Below are 6000 nucleotides of genomic sequence, written 5' to 3' on the forward strand. Positions count from 1 at the left end.
CTGGAGCTGAAAACCTCAATGTGGAGATGCAAAGGTCTCTAGTGATGCACTGCTGAACTTTTGACATTTTGCCTACTTACCAATCTAAGACAAAGAAATTATATACAGTTTCCACAAACCTGAATGACAGGTTTGTGAAAGCTGTATGTAATTTTCCAGTCAAGTGACAGACATCTTAGCAGCAAAATTTCTGTTCATTTTGTTCATTCATGTACACCAAGGACTAAGCAGATCTGGATCTGGACACATTATCTGGACAATGACATATAATCCAGCTCTTTACATATACTGATGTTGAAAAAAATTCAATGTGAAATCTCAGTGAGGCTGACTTGTCATCAAACATTATGTGTCCAAGGGCACAGGAAGCAAACATACTGTATGAGCTTTTGTTTTTTACATTGCCAACCTGCAACCACCTGTAGATTTTGACAAGCTTACATCAGTGAGGAAGAGGAGACATGGTTAGATTCACTTTGTGTTTTTTCTCTCTGCAGAATGTGGTTGCAAAGTATGAACTGCATTTATAATGAACTGAGATGTGATCTGCCTTCAAATGGGGTCTGGCTACATGCATTAACACATTAAGGCATTAATGCTAAATGTATTAACGTGCATTTTCTCTTATCAAGATAGGTCATTTGGACAAAGGTAGCATGTTAATACCAAGTGTAAATGGGGTTCTATTCATGAATAATAGGAAAGTGTGAGTGGGATAATGAAATAAATACAACCAGCAATAGTGGGGCGAAGCATTCAGATCTACTCAATGCAGGGAAATGGTCAACAATTGATAAACTATACATACATACATACATACATACATATACACACACACACACACACACACACACACACACACACACACACACACACACACACACACACACACACACACACACACACACACACACACACACACACACACACACACACACACACACACACACACACACACATGACTATTTCACTGCAGTTTCACTCATTATGCAAACGTCTACAACTCATACTCATTTTTATCATGGTTCAAACCGATCAAATGATTGTTAAGTTACCGAGAGGCCAAAGTATAAAATGGCATTGAAATAAAATACACAAGAAAGTACAAGTACATCAAAATTCTATTCAAGTAGAATCTACTGCCCCAAGCCAAACAAGGGCAGAATATTCGAAACACAAACATGAATGTGACGCTCCACCTACATTCAGAACTTTGCAAAATTACATGAGATCTGTCAGTCGGAAGAAACAAAATATGCACCTCCCTACAAAAAGATACCAATTAAACACTGCAGTAATAAGATATGAATCTGGTATCATTACTACTCTCTTACAACTGGAACATTTTTGACTCTATATGTGTGTGTGTGCTCACCCCTTAACCTGTAGGTCACACCTGTTACCTAGATCAAGGCCTGGCTCAGGGCAAGGGGGAGAGGTCAGAGGTCACAGTGTCAAATGACTTCCTTAACAGATCTGTTTCAGAGTTTAAGCATACACATGAATCTTGTCAACTGAAATATTACCTATTATTTATCACTGAATGTCCTACAGAGTAAACATTTGGGAGATTCATACTAATTATGGGTGTTGTTTCTAATAAGCACACACTGCTTTAATATCAGGTTATAAAATAGCTCGGCCTGACTGAAAGAAAATATATGCACTTCTGCAGCGGGCTGTGTTGAAATGACAGGCTGAAGAGATGAGAGGAAAACCTATACTGCATGGTATAGGAAAAAAGTATAAAAAAAATACAGAAATTTTCACCAGGTTACTTGAAAAATTCTGTTTTGAAAGTATTTCTCATTCTAGCATGATTGGAATAATTTTGTAAGGGAGCAGATCTGCATCTAAAATATAAATGTATTTTAAAGGAGCTCATTTTGGAACCTTTCCATATGGTGTATCCCTGGCAAAGGCATCCAAAGTGAAGTAGTTTTTGATATGTGGTGAGTGTGGTGATTTGTGAAATAGTCAAGCATATTTGTTGTGCCTCCTTGTGCAGTGGCAACAATTGCAAATAACAGAGTACCTGTGTTTGGTCAATATCATCCTTTCTTTTTGCAATCAAATCTTCCTTTTCAGTATTTCTCTCTTTTTCTTTACTCATTTTGCTGTGCACATGTAGAGGTTGCATGACAACAAACTCATTGGCTTGTAACATAAAGGCAGCTAGTTAATAAAGTGAAAACAATGTATTGTGCAGCCCAAGTTAAAACTCCTCTAAATTCAGGAAACTTTTTGTGCTATTAAACACTTGACGACCAAGTTGACCAAAGTGTGCAGTTGTGTATACTGTGTATTCAACAGGACACTGTTGCTTGAAAATTTGTGTGATTGTACATAAAAGACAAAAAGCACAAGAATGGTATAAACAAACATTAAAGAGTGGCCTATAGGATTGAAATGAAACAATATCATGTTTTGCTTCGATGGGGATGATAGTAAGTGAATGTATTAAATGCTTTTATGCTAGTATGTAGTGTAAAAATGACTTTATACATGCAGTGCAAGCTGATTAGCTCAAGCTACAGAAGTCAGTGTACTAAAACATTATACTTGGATTATTTCGGTAAACTTTTGAAGATGACACTTAATTTGCAAACCAAAAGTGATTTTATTCATTAACCTTCAATATACTGTACTTATCTATGAAATTGACAACAGAGAAACACAACCAACACATGTCGTGCACATGAAGACTTTTCCACAGTCTGCAAGTGAGACATATTAATTCTGTAGCTGAGTTGCACTTGTCCTGACTGAATGCTGAATAACTTCCAATTCATCCGTACAAATTGGTTTTCCCATCATGATTCTGTTTTCAGGCATTTCCATTAAAAGTGTTTCCACTTTGTCATTTAGAAATCAAAGACTACAATTTGCTTTGCTCACAACTAGCAATAAAAAATTTATTTGGTAAACAAACAGTAGAAAGTCTCAGTTCAAGTGAAGCTCTGGATCACTGATCCAGCAAACAGAAACAAGCTTCGTCCCAGTTCTCAATGTGGAGGGACAGATTCTGAACATCTCACTGCACTGCTGTTCCACGACATGCCTCCAGAGCCATAAGTCAGCCATGACATTCACAAAAAGAGCCCACTGAAATGGAAAAGGTAGTTTTTCATCTCTTCTAACACTACAGTGAGAGCGCAGATTAATACCACAGCTGGCTATCTGTAACAAGCAAACAGAGGGTAAAAGGCAAATAAAATGCTTTTAACTGTTGTGACAAAATGACAAATACCTTAAAATAGTTTTGTCATTTCAGAATTTATCCTACAAGTCAGATTTTATCTCTATCAGCCAAATACACTGTGAACCACAAAACCTCTAGCAGTGCTGCAAGATTGAGACTACCACAAAAACACCGTTATCCTATTGCTCACCACAAAGAATGTCAGGTATGTTCACAATTCAGAAATGTAGGAAACAATCCAACAAATATTTGTCCCACACACTTCCGCAGGGTGCTTATCAGAGGGCAAATCTGAAATCTCGACTAATCCGCTATCTCTGTCCTCCTTTAAACAGGTGAAGAAGTAACAATGTCGGACGCCTGCCTTTGTTGACACTGTCAACTCACTAGTAGCAATCAAAACAAGAGGAAGGAGCAAGTAAAAACAAGAACTGATGATGACAGTCCCACATGAATGCACAGAGAAGAGCTCATTTATCAAGAGCCCTATGTCTGTTTTCAATGGGCTGAGGTTTAGAGTTGTAATATACTTCAGCTTTCACTGGCCTGAACTTGTGACACTGAAACCAAAGAATGTCGCACTTTCACAAATGTATTCTTAAAATAAATAATCATGCTAAGTACGTATAATTGCAGAAGAGTAAAATACACAGTGGATGACAGCTGACATGTAGCTTTGTTTTGACTAATACTGTAAAAGACTCCGAGCTGTTCATACTTTCAAAATGGTTTCTCAACCTAAACTCTGCATACTCAAATGCTTGCATTAACATTTAATTTTTGCCATCGTTTGTATGAGCCTCGATGCTCCATCTCCATTTTCAAGCGGTAATTTAAAAAAAGCAATTTTCTCTGGAAAATTAAGCATAGCACATCTGGCTCGTTCTGCACGATATTCAACATCGTGGGCTGTCATTCTAGTCTTCTTTACATCGACGTATTTAAAACACAGCTCAGCTACGTGTAAAATTTCACGCTGCAGTGTAGATGACAATGGCTAATTTATGTAATACACTTTGCTGGCACATGTCCCACTGAAGGGTTCTGAGTAAATGGCTTGTCATGGGGTGATCAATCAGGTTTTTTAAAACAAGATACTCACATGGTTCAACCTGATGTTAGGAGGTATAATTTGGAGACAGGATAAGACAAGATGATCCCCTATACCTGTCTACAGGTAGACGGAGGTGGGAGGGTACTAGGGATAAACTCAATGTAAAATTAGGAGCAATCTTTCACTAACTCTGAACACATATTTATACACTACATGAGAGGATTTCTGAATTCCATGTCTTAATTTGGCAGATAACAGTAGCCCTCCATGGGATATTAAATGCATGTGTCAGTAATATTGTGAACACTTTCAATAAGGTTGTAATTTGCACAGCAATGCAAGTCTGATCTGCAGGTAGAAGGGCAGCAATTCAGGGAAAAGTGGAACATCCTGTTTCCACTCGATTATCACAAAAATACATCAACGTTGAGGGGGGCGACATATCTATAATGACACCGTGTCCCACTCCCTCTACTGAGCCCCAGTGGTCCCTGGATCCCTGTCTGCTCAGCGGTGAGTTGAGCGCTGCTATCCCATTTAGTAAACATAGACAGGCAGTGTATCGGTGTGGGCTCGTCTCCCAACCAGGTGTATGGCGAACTAACTTTAAAGCAAAACTAAACCCAAGCAGCATCATTTTTTGGTGAACAAACTGAAGTGCACCCAGCGGTTTAGCCCTCAGTCACTGAACTTCTGACAGCAGCAGCAGCTTGTTGTAGCGCTACGAAGTGAGCAGTGATTAGCTTTTCAGTCCGCTCGGTGAACAACAGCTAGCAAACTTCTCCGCTGTCCTCACATCCCCGGAGTGCATAAATGTGACATTTAGCGCTAACACAAGACCGCACAAGAGCCGCTAGCTTCTCCGCAAAAGACACGGCATTCCCCCGCTGTACAAATTGGAACTTGGCAGCCGAAGGAAACTGACGAGACGAGACTGAGACACTTTCAATTTGGGGAAAAGGCACCTTTAGCTAACTTTTCCATACCTTTTGGACGCCGAGTATCTCCCCGTCGGTGCTACCACTTCTTGGCAGCTATATATCCCGCTTTTGACAACGTCGTCCTCGGCAGGAATAAGGAAAATCCGAGTGTGTGTAGCTCAACTATTGCCAGTGCCTGTGATTTCTCTCTGCGTGGCTCCAGCAACAGCCGCTACAGTTTTTTCCACCAGACTGGCGCGGGAGCGAGCGCACCGGGATACTGGGCTGGCCAGAGAACGGCGTGAGCGCGCAATTTACCGGGGACGCCAAAGTGACTGGACGACTGTGGAAAGCAGTTTAGGCTGTATTTACAATAGAAAATAAGTAAAGGTGTGGAGTAAGAGTTGCAATACCTTGCAATGTGAAGAAAAAATACTGCACAATTACGCTGTGAAAAACACTAGGGTTCAATGTCGAGGGGTAGAAAGCAAAAGCATATATTATGTGCAAACTGTGTTTATTTAAGGTGCAATATAAATAAAGTTGTTATTGTACAGATGTAGAGAAATATTTTACATTATACCCCACAGCATCTGTGCCAGCAATGAGCCAATATATTTAAAATGCATATTTAAAACTAATATATGGCAATATTTATTAATATATAATTTTTTACTTTATATATCACAAATTCACATATTGCTTGGGCAGACAAAGCAAAAAAAGGGATACACAGAAGGTAAAATAAAAAACAAGGCAAAGCAAAGCAAAATTAAGACACAATAAAGTTAAAACAAGATGACAAAGGATGCAAAAATACAAAA

The 6000-nt window shown here is 39.1% G+C and overlaps 1 protein-coding gene across 1 annotated transcript in view; it reads right to left on the minus strand.

Annotated features, from left to right (window-relative positions):
• The window catches only part of peak1 (pseudopodium-enriched atypical kinase 1), a 107361-nt gene extending 101928 nt beyond the window's left edge, over window positions 1-5433 (minus strand). Inside the window, exon 1 of the mRNA XM_023297263.3 lies at window positions 5243-5433. The gene's annotated coding sequence lies outside the window, so the exon portion shown is untranslated. The remainder of the gene's footprint in view (window positions 1-5242) is intronic.
• Between the last annotated feature and the right edge of the window lie 567 nt (window positions 5434-6000).

The sequence above is a fragment of the Amphiprion ocellaris genome, chromosome 3 (genome assembly GCF_022539595.1).
Source record: "Amphiprion ocellaris isolate individual 3 ecotype Okinawa chromosome 3, ASM2253959v1, whole genome shotgun sequence".
In the NCBI taxonomy this organism is placed as follows: Eukaryota; Metazoa; Chordata; class Actinopteri; family Pomacentridae; genus Amphiprion; species Amphiprion ocellaris.